Source organism: Salvelinus alpinus, chromosome 11 (genome assembly GCF_045679555.1).
Source record: "Salvelinus alpinus chromosome 11, SLU_Salpinus.1, whole genome shotgun sequence".
In the NCBI taxonomy this organism is placed as follows: Eukaryota; Metazoa; Chordata; class Actinopteri; order Salmoniformes; family Salmonidae; genus Salvelinus; species Salvelinus alpinus.
Window position 1 is genome coordinate 51,721,042 of NC_092096.1, and position 13,702 is coordinate 51,734,743.

At 44.2% G+C, this 13,702-nt stretch overlaps 1 pseudogene; it reads right to left on the reverse strand.

Annotated features, from left to right (window-relative positions):
- Positions 1 to 827: 827 nt before the first annotated feature.
- Positions 828 to 5,030, reverse strand: LOC139534357 (heterogeneous nuclear ribonucleoprotein C-like; annotated as a pseudogene).
- Positions 5,031 to 13,702: the final 8,672 nt, after the last annotated feature.

Consider the following 13,702-nt stretch of genomic DNA (forward strand, 5'->3'; position numbering starts at 1 on the left):
ATAATGTGAGGGACATTCTGATTCCTTAGCTATCACAGGAACTGTGGAGTGAACATGAGCCTATAAGAGAAAGCAGGGCAGAGAAGACAGGACTAGGGAGGACTAGGAGGAGAGGAATGGAGAGAGTAGAGGAGGGAGGAGAGATATGATGAGTCCTAGATAAGAATTTATCATTATAGTCAGATAGGCCCAGACCTGCTCCATACTCTGTAAACACACACTGCATGCACACACGCACTCCACTTGCATACCCATATCCAAAAGCAAATAGCTATGCATTGAATACTTACAATCTTCCCATTGAGCACATACGTTAGTTCAATGTCTAGGTTTGATTTACATTTGGATGAGATGTCAACTACCGTGAATTCAACGTGAAATCAGCCCAGAAATGTCAACCGTCATTGGATTTGGGTTCAAAGTTGGGTAAAAACCTGACTAAATTCCCTGACGTTGATGCCTTGTTGCAAATCCAATCAGTTTCCCACGTTGATTCAACATCATCGCATGCCATTTTTTGGGGTTGAAATGATGTGGAAACAACATTGATTCAACCAGTTTTTGTCCAGTGGATTTGTATATCAACTCTGCAAAATAACTTACTGACATGTACACAGGCATACACGCAATCATTCTGATTGCATATCCAAAAGTAGCAAAACAGCCATTTATGCATTGAACCCACCTTTGCAAAAGTACTTACTTGTAGACACAGGCAGAGAGAGAGAGAGAGAGAGAGAGAAACACTCCTATATTACACCCACACATGTCACCTCATCTTGATTACAAACAGCTCAAAGACATTCTGGACTGGAACATTACCACTTTGAATTTTTTATTCACAAGCACAGTCCATGTAATGATTAACTGAAATCACATGGCAACCGAGACAAACAAACAAACCAACATGAATAATGCCCATTTTAGAACTCAAGGTCAAATGAGGTCACAGTCCTTATGTATTTCCTGATAAACACAATGAAAATTGTTCTAGCCAATAAAAACGGCATACAGAGGAAAATCCTGACATAACAACCTCCTATACAAGTCTGTATCATTGTTAACCTTGTAAAATCTTCCAACTCGTGTGCTACATTTTCATCGTAGCCTCAGTGTAAAATTGTCGTTGCACAGTGCCACCTACTGATGTAAACACAGCAGTACAGCACCCTCTCAGCTATTCTCCAGTTCAGTGGTTTTCAAACCCTTTTCACTCAGGCCCCCCCCCCTTCCAGCATTGGGGAACATCTAGCGCACCCCTGCGTGCACACGCCCTGTCTATTTCTATGGGCACAAGCACTGTTCATGACACAAATTGTTCACCCCCCTCTTGTTGGTGGAGAGAATATTGCAGGTTTAAAGCTTATTTCCTGCAATTCTACACATTTTGTCATGGGGTGCAAAGAAAATGTTCGAGTTTTAAAGCAAATTTTCTTGCAATTCTATACATTTTGCCATGTCTAATCTATGTGTATACATGTGACATGAGTGGGAGAAAAAAAAATGACAACAATATCTATGGGCTAAAACATTAAAGAAAAAAAAGCCTTAGCTGACATGGGCTAGTTGATCTGAACATTTCTGACAAGTTATAAATAGCTCTCTAAAAGGTATCCGATGACTGACATGACAAGAGGAAAACTGCTGATTCACGACCCAGTTTTGAAATTGCACCTTGTCCATTCAACGATTACAACTTTCAAGAGTAAGTTTAAAGCCGAACTGAGTTCCTTAAAAAAATGTGAACTCACACGCCTCAGAGTTTGGGAACTAATGCTCCAGGGCTCTCAAACTCAACTCTGGACTTCGAAGCCAGTTTCACTGCATTTTTTCTTTCCCTCTAGTCGGGGACTGATTTAGACCTGTGACACCAGGTGTGTGCAATTAATAATCAGGTAGAACAGAAAACCAGCAAGCTCTGGACCTCGTTGGGTAAGAGTTGAGTACCCCTTCTCGAGGGGTCCCCTAGGCATTTCACAATTTTGTTTAGTTGACAAGTTGAATCAGGTGTGCTAGCTCTGGAATAGATCAAATACATGGAGTGGCTGTGGTTCCCGCGGAGAAGTTTCAGAACCACTGCATCCAGAACAGGGTTGGGGTCAATTCAATTTCAATACCAGTCAATTCAGAAAGTAAACCAAATTCCAATTCCAAATGTTCCTCGTTTAAAGGAAAATTGGAATTTCAGTGTGCTTCCTGAATTGAAATGAAATTGACCCAAACTAGAATAAATTAAATCTCAATGACAGATAAACAAACATCCTGACCTCTCGCTCTCAGTTTCCTTTCACTTCACAGAATGTAAGCTTACGAGATCAGGGTGGTCGAACAAGGCTACAGAATAATACAGAAGAGACATCAGAAGAGAGGAAGAGGGACAGATATTTCCTTGACATACAGTAAATAGTAGAGTGTTAGTGAATGTGTATGTGGGAGCGCACATTCGAAAACGTGCAGTATATAGTTGAAACGTCCATTTGAACACAGAGCTCAGTAAGTACAACTGTCCATGTATGTGTGCGTGTTGGCATGTACAGTTAGACACATTTTGTTGTGTGTTGGTCAAGGTTTGTGTGCGCGTTCGCGTTGCTTAAGCATCGTCTCCGTTGGCGCCATCTCCGTTATCCTCTCCTTCTTCCTCATCGTTATCATCCCTTCCTCGACTCTGTACCTGCCGACAGGATTCAATAAGCTGACGTGAGACACCGCCTGCCTCCCAAATGGCATCCTTTTTCCCTACGTGGTGCACTACTTTTGACCAGAGCCATAGTCAAAAGTAGTGCACCGACAGCCACTGCTTCCTCCTCAATGTTTTCCTTCACACTACAACTCCTTTCCGTCTGCACTTCTCTTCCAGCGCTTCCCCGTCCCCCACAGTTCCTTTCCCCTCTCAAGTGTGGCTCAGTTTGTAGAGCATAGCGCTGGGTTGGATTTCCAAGGGAGACCCGTACGAAGTATGGAAATATATGCACTTACTACTTACTGTAAGTCGCTCTGGATAAGAGCTTCTGCTGAACGACTAGCTAAAATGTAAACGTAAGCTACACCTCCACTTCCTCCAGTAGGTCTCCTTCCCCCTCCTCCTCCTCTGAGTCGTTGAGAGACTGGTTCTCTCCCTCTTTAGGCTTTCCTCCTTCCCTCCGCAGTTGAGGAGATGAGACACCTCCCCTGTCTCCGGCTTCCCACTACTCTTCATGTCTAGAGAGGGAGCCAGAGAGGTTTTATTGATAAACAAAAATGAGTTGCTTTATACATGTTTATGTCTGAAAATGCGGTGGGCAACAAGTGTACATCCATCACTCGCGTCTGTCCCGTCCTACCGGACTTCTTGCTGTGGTCCTTCTCCATGCGCTCCAGACACTCCAGCAGGTAGTCCACCTTGTGTTTGATCTGGGTCAGCTCTCTCTTGATGGTCTGCAGGTCATCTGTCTTCACTGGGTTAGGAATAGGGGGGAGAGAGGAGAGAAGGAAGGAGGAGAGAGTCAGAGGCATACATTTACAGTCGGTATGGATGTCACTTCCATAGAATTAACATGGACACGTGTCTACCGGGTAAATGGATAATGGGTAAATGGTCTGAGTGAATTTGGACTTGGTAAGTGTGTGGCAAGGATGAGATCAAGTTATATCGTGTGTAGTTAGTAAGAGTGTGTTTGATCAATGGCGGAAGTGTCGAAAGCGTCTGTCATTCCATGTATGTGTGTGGCACTGACTGGTGTGTGAGATCGAGGTCCTGCTCTGGCTGCTCCTGGAGGTGGAAGATGAGAAGCTGGTCTTGGTGCGTCGGCTGCCCCCTCCAACTCCACTCAAACTGACCCGGGGATGTTTGGAGGGGATCGCCGGCCGGGACAGGGGTGGAGGCGGAGGGGGCACACGGGAACGGTATGAGTACATCCTACAACGGCAACACAAACAGGCACACACACATGTTATACGACATAAGGCTGTTACAAATGTAATGCATTCAATGTGTAACATCTCTCAAAAGAACGCTGCAGTTTAAGGAGGAGGTACAGCAAAAATATCAGATCCTTTATCCCTTTTTAAATACAGTGTGTGTGGCAACAGCGAACCAAAGGCTTACCGGTCATAGTAATCTCTCTGGAAGTCATAGTCCAAATCAAATGAAGAACTGGGCGGGTGGGCGGACAGACGGACGGGGTGGTGGGAGAGAGAGAGAGTGAGAGAGATTAACTGAAGCACTTGGTACAGATCCTATTTAATTATATTTATTCACACAGAGAGGAGTTGAGGTACACCTGTACATGTCTCCTGCGGAGCGCTTAACCGTCTTCGATCTCTGAGGCTTCGGTTCACAAGCGAGGTTAATGTCTGAGAGAGAGGAGGGGGTAGGGAGAAAGACATACAGAAAGAACAGAAATAGAGCAGAGGAAAATCAAGAGGAAGTTCTATCTAGACAGGGGGTGTAACATCCACATTATCACATGTCCCCACATACACTATGCCTTTAGAAGAGGGGAAACATATTGGAGGAAGATTGGGGACACGGGAGCAGGAGTGGAATACCGCTGCCTGGGTTCTTACCTAGGACCTGTCCTACAATCATCCTCCCGTCCTCGCCCGCTACAGCGGCCCGGGCATTCCTCTCGTTGGCGTACTGGACGAACGCGAACCCCTTGTGGACGGAGCAGCCCACAATCTTGCCGTACTTGCTGACGAAGAATGTGTTAATTTATTGTCCAATGTACAACGAATGGAAATGTGCCTTTTGTACATCTGTGGCTGTTCAATGTATATTTTTACGCTACACAAGAATTGCCCTTCTGGGACAGCATTGAATTGAATTCTTCTGCTCTATCCCAACCCCGCCGAAAGACACACATACACAGAGGCTGGTGATGTTGGAGCAGAGAGCAGCCAAGAGTATCGTGCCACCTACTTGAAGATGGCCTCCACATCTGCCTTGGTGACCAGGAGTGTGTTGAGGTTCCCGATGAAAAGCCGGGAATGGAGCGAACGAGGGTCCGTCTTGTTGGTCACGTTGCTGGACATCATGCTACTGGAGGTGAGAGGCCTGCTGGTGTGTTTATGAGAGGGAAATGAAGGGAGGAGAGGAAAGAGAGAGGAAGAGGGAGAGAACGGAGAAGTTGAGATATGCCTGCCTGTACGGGGCTGCTTTCCAAAATAAACTGGACCTGATTTGAGAGTCTGCGTCCATACACACACACACACACACACACACACACACACACACACGATTGGTTGTTTAAAACAAGCATCCCATTCATTATGTTTGTAGGGCTACTTTAGATGATGGCTTACAGCAATGAATGTGCATAGGAGGACTTTAGGCCCTTTCCACTTTTCTGTGCCTATAATCTACATATAATGGTTTTGTACATAGGAAGGTGGGTGGGGGTTCTCCTTTTTCACACACACTATTTGTGTGTCAGCAGTGCTTTTTGTTATATTTCAGGGTTTATACCGGAAGGCCTCTGCTTCTACATCTAGAGAACATATTTGGAAGGTTGAAGTGACCAGAACTCACTCCATGTCGCCTGTGCCCTGGACGGGCGTGGTCTGCCTGTTTCAGTTGGAGAGAAGAGTGTTGTTATCTCTCACGTCACCCCGCTCCTCCGCTCTCTCCACTGGCTTCCAGTTGAAGCTCGCATCCGCTACAAGACCATGGTGCTTGCCTACGGAGCTGTGAGGGGAACGGCACCTCCTTACCTTCAGGCTCTGATCAGGCCGTACACCCAAACAAGGGCACTGCGTTCATCCACCTCTGGCCTGCTCGCCTCCCTACCTCTGAGGAAGTACAGCTCCCGCTCAGCCCAGTCAAAACTGTTCGCTGCTCTGGCACCCCAATGGTGGAACAAACTCCCCCACGACGCCAGGTCAGCGGAGTCAATCACCACCTTCCGGAAACACCTGAAACACCACCTCTTTAAGGAATACCTAGGATAGGATAAAGTAATCCTTCTAACCCCCCCCCCCCCCCTTTAAAAGAGTTAGATGCACTATTGTAAAGTGGTTGTTCCACTGGATATCATAAGGTGAATGCACCAACTTGTAAGTCGCTCTGGATAAGAGCGTCTGCTAAATGACTTAAATGTAAATGTAAATGTTATTTGTCAACTGAGCCTGAGCTCGGCTATGCATCGTGGGAGACGTAGTGCATCTATGGAGTGGTGTCTCTAGAACTACAAAAGTCTTCAGAAGTGAAGCGTTTCATATTTTTTGGATCAGTGCTGCTCCCATGAGGTACTTCAAAAGTATTACATATATACAGTATATACGCCTCACAAAAAAAAAAAAAAAACGTGGAGTCATGTGGAGGTAAAAGAAAAAAGGAGAGGATGGCCAAAAAAAAAACCTGTTGGATGAATAGTATTATCATATCAAACAAGACAAATAAGTTAGAAACCGATTCATTGGGCAGGTCAATTAGCCAATTCAGAAACCCCCAAAGTGCTTAGCAATATTACTGTACGTAGATAGACAAACAGTATGAATTACAACTGGCATGTGAGGCCCAACATACTGTAAGAGACACTTGATAATATAATAGTATAATAGCCGCCTTGTGCACTCTCGATGAGGTGTCGCACAAATATCTGAACAGCAATAATATAAAATGTCTTCGGGTCCTTGAAAAGTGCTATATAAATCTCATGTATTATTAATAATATGAAGTGATTTTGGCATACCGTCTTTCATTACACATGTCTGTAAATCAAATCAAGGGACATGTAATTAGTTGGCGTGGTGTCAGAAAGAGGACATTCCTAAGCGTCAATGTAAATCCCAAAGCAGAGTACCTCTTGGCCCACGTCTACTTTCCTAATGATAAAAACAGAGGTCCGGTTACAAAAATGTCAAAGGGCAAAGGGCCGGATGGATATTGTCATTTATCGGCGTAGTAACAAACCCCCACCTCGATACCCATGCGAACCCAAACTGTTGCCATTTTAAAGCTCAACTCCTGCAATTCTACACATTTTGCCATGTCTTATGTGTTTTCATACCTGAGTGACTCAGCAAAATCAATGGGGCCCACCTTGGATGTCAAGAGGAAAAATGCATAAGAGGAAAAATGTCCATGAACTAACAAATTTCATAATTAAATTGCACCTCGTGCAGACATTCTACTATTATAACTCTCAACAGCAGTAAGTTGAAAGCCTGACAGTTCCTACATTTTTTATTTGACAAAATTGTACGTCAGGACCGCAGTCCATATTCACCCCTTTCTAGGTCCAGATATGAACCGTGGTCTGCCAGTTGAGTGTGGCTGGCGTAGGGTCTAGGGGTCGATTTGTCATTGGGCCCTAGTCTGGCAGATGTCAAACTCAGAGGAGGGGTACAAACCAATCGTGCTACATAATTCCCTTAGTGGATGACACAACTCCCCATTAGAGATATTATTGTACAAGGAGTGAAAAGAAACACACAGCATGTGGAGTTGTTTCATAGCATAGAGCGCTTCAGGTTTATATTGTGGGTCGCCGTTTCTAACCAGCACCTTCGATGATTGCCTGCCTCCAATTTATTCAGTTCCCAGGTGAACAATTTCATCAATTTTTTTTATCATGAAAAACAACTGGTAAAGTAGGGGTTCAATGTGAAATGCAAACTAATAGGCTACTCAAAACTACAACAATGGAGAGTAGTGATTGGATATCACAACAGCAGCAGAAAACTCCTTGCTTTGGGATTTTCGAAAAGGGGAAAAATGCTACTTCAAAAAGGCAGAGAATAAACTAAACTGGATTCAAAATCGATAGCCAATCACTCTCCATTGTTATAGGTCTGATTAGCCTAGTAGCTTGCATTTCACATTTAACCCTACTTTTCCAGCTGTTTTTCATGATAAAAAAAAAATGGATGAAATTGGTCACCTGGTAACAGACAAAACTTTTAAGATTTGTTGCCGCTCAAACTAAAAAAGGGGAACCAAAAAATAAACATTGAGAGAGCGCCTGTAATGTTGAATAAACCCTTAGAGGCTACCAACTATGCTAATGATGTCAGAGGTTTTTGAAACAAATAATTCTGATTGTTTTAGTGGTCATATACAGTATATACACGTACAGTGGATTAAGAAAGTATTCAAACACCTTGACTTTTTCCACATTTTGTTATGTTACAGCCTTATTCAAAAATGTATTAAATACAAAATTTCTCATTAATCTACACACAATACCCCATAATGACAAAGCGAAAACAGGTAATTTTTTGTGTGTGCAAATGTATTAAAAATAAAAAACAGAAATACCTTATTTACATAAGTATTCAGACCCTTTTCTATGAGACTTGAAATTTAGCTCAGGTGCATCCTGTTTCCATTGATCATCCTTGAGATGTTTATACAACTAGATTGGAGTCCACCTGTGGTAAATTCGATTGATTGGACATGATTTGGAAAGGCACACACCTGTCTATAAAAGGTCCCACTGTTGACAGTGCATGTCAGAGCAAAAACCAAGCCATGAGGTCGAAGAAATTGTTCCGTAGAGCTCCGAGACAGGATTGTGTCGAGGAACAGATCTGGGGAAAATTTCTGCAGCATTGAAGGTCCCCAAGAACACAGTGGCCTCTATCATTCTTAAACTGGAAGAAGTTTGGAAGCACCAAGACTCTTCCTAGAGCTGGCTGCCTGGCAAAACTGAGCCATCGGGGGAGAAGGGCCTTGGTCAGGGAGGTGACCAAGAACCCGATAGTCACACTGACAGACCTCTAGAGTTCCTCTGTGGAAATGGGAGAACCTTCCAGAAGGACAAATATCTCTGCATCACTCCACCAAATCAGGCCTTTTTGGTAGAATGGCCAGACCGAAGAAACTTCTCAGTAACAGGCACATGACAGCCAGCTTGGAGTTTGCCAAAAGCCACCTAAAGACTCTCAGACCATGAGAAACAAGATTCTCTGGTTTGATGAAACCAAGATTCAACTCTTCGGCCTGAATGCCAAGCGTCACGTCTGGAGGAAACCTGGCACCATCCCTACGGTGAAGCATGGTGGTGGCAGCATCATACTGTGGGGATGTTTTTCAGCGACAGGGACTGTGAGACTAGTCAGGATTGAGGGAAAGTTGAACGGAGCAAAGTACAGAGGTCCTTGATGAAAACCTGCCCCAAAGCGCTCAGAACCTCAGGCTGGGGAGCGAAGGTTCACCTTCCAACAGGACAACGACCCTAAGCACACAGCCAAGACAGCGCAAGAGTGCCTTGTGACAAGTCTCTGAATGTCCTTGAGTGGCCTAGCCAGAGCCCGGACTTGAATCCAATCAAAGATCTCTGGAGAGACCTGAAAATAGCTGTGCAGCAACTATCCCCATCCAACCTGACAGAGCTTGAGAGGATCTGCAGAGAAGAATGGGAGAAACTCCCCAGATACAGGTGTGCCAATCTTGTAGCATCTTACCCAAGAAGACATGATGCTCTAATCGCTGCCAAATGTGCTTAAACATAGTACTGAGTAAAGGGTCTGAACACTTATGTAAATGTCATATTTCAGTTTTTTATTTTTTATAAATTAGCAAACTTTTCTGAAAACCTGTTTTTGCTTTGTCATTATGGGGTAATGTATGTAGATTGATGAGGGGGAAAAACTATTTTAGGCTGTAACTAGAGATGCACCGATATACAAATTTTGGCTGACACCGATATCCAATATTTTCCTCTGCAAAAAAAAACGATACCGATTATCGATATTAAATATTTTAGCGGCCGTTTAAGCATTCTAGTACAGTTAAATTGGTTTACACACACACACACCGACCAAAGTTATTTTGTTGGCATTTACGTATGTTCCCATTACCAGTATAACATAATCAAAACATATTTCTTTCACTTACTTGCTGTGCTGTTTCGTTGTTCACTTGTTCAGTCTCAACCAGGATTGCATTATACATGTCAAGCAGTGAAGTTTCAGCTTTGTCTGTCAGTGGCCTCTCTTCCTCGGTGCGCATGGTCACTGTGTCCGTTTCCATCTTGTCCAGCTGTGTCTAACTTTTCACGTAAACCCTGTTTCTTGTCTGCAACGAAGTAGCGGTCCTTGTACCTAGCATTTAACATGGTGGCGACACAGTAGAGGCTCAGAGAGAATGCCATCGAATCGCTTGTTCACAGCCTCTAGTAGAGTACTTTTCCAAGTTAACCTGACGATCTGTGTTGGCAGTTTTGTTGAGCAGGCATTTCAATGCCATGACATCACGTCTGCTGCAGACTCAGTTGAGCTTATTTCTCGAGTCAGTTGTTCGAAATGGAGCTAGGAGTGTTCATGTTTCCAAGTTTCAAACATGTTCTCAAATGCCATTGAAATGGCAGCAGTGGTATGAGAACCAGCACATTCTTGAGCATGCAATACGGCTTTCCTCAGTACGAAATCCTCGTCGACCCACTCTGCTGTCAGACTCATAAAGCTCATGGGGCTGACATTGGTGGTCCAAATGTCAGTTGTGAAGCTAATAGCAGTCACACCCATAGCAAGTAGCTCATGGATGTGAGTTTCAACAATACTGTGTAACTCCGGTAAGGCAACATATTAAAAATAGCGCTTACTTGGTAGTGTGTACCGGTGCTCGACTAGTCGGCGAAAGCCAACATCATCCACAACAGAGAATTATTGATTGTCAAGGGCAAAGAATTCCATTATCTTGGCGTTAATGGATTTCGACTTTGAGTTGTGTCGCTGAAATGTTCTTACTCTTTCAAATAACTGCTCGACTTGTTGACTGCTCGATCCACACAGCAAACATTGTGGGCTCGGTTAGGAATGCTGTGTTGCACTTGTAGCGCTATATTTTCTGTGGCGTCATTACATCATCTACCTACGTTATATAGATATGCACATCAGCTTTGACATCGGTTTTGCACATCGGCTTTAAAAAAGATATCGAGCCAATGTTGATGTTGGCATTTTTAGCTAATTTCGGCCGATACTGATATATTGTTCCTCCCTAGCTGTAACGTAACAAAATGTGGAAAAAGTCAAGAGGTCTGAATACTTTCTGAATCCACTGTATACAGCAAGACCTCCCACATAAGCATTCCTGTCTCTTCTATAGATGTTATATCCTTGTTTTGCTAATGCTCTATTATCAAATTAATTATCTAAGTGAGTCTCAGAAAAGGCTAATATATGAATGTTATCTGATGTTAGCAAGTTATTGATTTCATTAACTTTATTTCTAAGGCTTCATATATTAATATGGGCCCTTCTCAGCCCTTTCCTGGGTAGCTTATCAGAGATACATCATATGGAAAAGAACAAATAAAGCAAGAGAAAAAATGCATGCGCTCAGCAATCAGTTAGTCAGTTGGTGTGTGTAAGTGTGTGTGTGGGCTGTGGGATTGAAGCTACGAACCCACAGGCTTGGCTCTCTCATCCATTCCAGGCTTTTCGGAGAGAGGGTGGACAATGAGCCAGCCTGTCATAGCGGGTGTAAGCAATGTCCCAACGCGCTCTGACAGCTTCCATGGCTGGGATAAGTTACTTCCTTTTCTGGCACACAGCTTCAGGATAGTCCTCGTTAAGGAAGATATACGTTCCTCTCAAGTTCTTCACTCTTTCCAGAACAGCTACCTTGTCCTTGAAACTCAGGAACTTGACCACTATCGGCCTGGGCCTGTCAATTGGGTCGGTGGTGGGTTTCCAGTCCTGTGGGTGAGCTCCACCTCAATCTTCCTGTGATCCATCTTCAGTTTCTCCAAGATCTTTCCTCTTACGTTGTCCTCAGACTCCGTCCAGTTCTAATGCAGGGATGCAATTCTGCAAGTCCGTCCACAACCATGTTGTTCCGCCAGGTTTTTTTTGACTAGGTACACAGCTACGACCGGAAGTTACATTTTCGTAGCAGGCAAGGAGAATTTACGCCGCACGTTAGGAGAAATAACCTCTATCGATCCAGTATCTCTGCACGTTGTAAATACGGTACTGGAGCTGACGTATATGTTAGGCTTACTTACTTTATCGTGTTCTTCTTGTTTTGTTCTACCTTGTTATTTTTAGTATTAATTGTTATTGATTACTGCCTTGGGGTTAGAGTTTGCAAGAAAGGAATTTCACTGTACTTCATTATGCATGTGGCATTAAAACTTGAAACAATACCTCCAGCCACAGCTCAGCCGTAAGCAGCGACCCAGTAGTACTTGACAGCATCCCACAATTGGATCCCAACCCACCATTGGATCCAAACCCACCATTGGATCCCAGCCCATCCCAGCCCATCATTGGATCCCAAACCACCACTGGTTCCAAACCCACCATTGGATCGCTGCCCATCCCAGCCCATCATTGGATCCTAACCCTCCATTGGATCCAAACCCATCAACGGGGGAACAATGTTCCAAACCCAGCACCACGTCTAGAAAAACTTGCCATTGCCGTGACTGTGGTGAAACGTTTGCTCTGACAGTTGACCTGCAGAGGCATGTGACTCTTGTCAAGAAGAGACCCAATGAATGCCCTTTCTGCAAAAAATTATACAACTGTAAACTGAAGGCTGATGTCCGACTCTGTCACGGTGGGACACAATGCACCTGTCCTGTTTTTGTCAAGAGATTCAAAATCAAAGGAGATCTGTCGAGACACATATAGATTCACACAGGAGAGAGATCATTTAGCGGTGGTGACCGTGGGAAAACCTTCAGTCTCAAAGGTTACCTAAGGAAGGACAAACTGACTCTCACAGAAGAGAAACCATTTAGCTGTGAGGACTGTGGGAAAAGCTTCAGTCAGAAGGGAGACCTAGGGACGAATATACTGACTCACACAGGAGATTAATAATTTAGCTGTGGTTGTGGGATAAGCTTCAGTCTCAAGGGGACCCTAACCAGGCATAAACTGATTCACAGAGGAGAGAAATCATTTAACTGTGGTGACTGTGGGAAAAGCTTCAAGCACAGGCAGACCCTAAAGCAGCATAAACTTACTCGCACGAGAGAGAAACCATTTAGCTGTGGTGACTAGGAAAATGTCCATCACAGGCAGACCCTATTCATAGACGCTATTTAGCTTTAGTGCTTATTGATCATCAAATCAAATCAAATTTTCAAATGTATTTATATAGCCCTTCGTGCATCAGCTGATATCTCAAAGTGCTGTACAGAAACCCAGCCTAAAACCCCAAACAGCAAGCAATGCAGGTGTAGAAGCACGGTGGCTAGGAAAAACTCCCTAGAAAGGCCAAAACTTTGGAAGAAACCTAGAGAGGAACCAGGCTATGAGGGGTGGCCAGTCCTCTTCTGGTTGTGCCGGGTGGAGATTATAACAGAACATGGCCAAGATGTTCAAATGTTCATAAATGACCAGCATGGTCAAATAATAATAATCACAGTAGTTGTCGAGGGTGCAGCACCTCAGGAGTAAATGTCAGTTGGCTTTTCATAGCCGATCATTAAGAGTATCTCTACCACTCCTGCGGTCTCTAGAGAGTTGAAAACAGCAGGTCTGGGACAGGTAGCACGTGCGGTGAACAGGTCAGGGTTCCATAGCCGCAGGCAAAACAGTTGAAACTGGAGCAGCAGCACGGCCAGGTGGACTGGGGACAGCAAGGAGTCATCATGTCAGGCCGTCCTGAGGCATGGTCCTAGGGCTCAGGTCCTCCGGGAGAGAGAGAAAGAAAGAGAGAGAGAATTAGAGAGAGCATACTAAAATTCACACAGGACATCAGATAAGACAGAAGTACTCCAGATATAACAAACTGACCCTAGCCTCCCGACACAAACTAATGCAG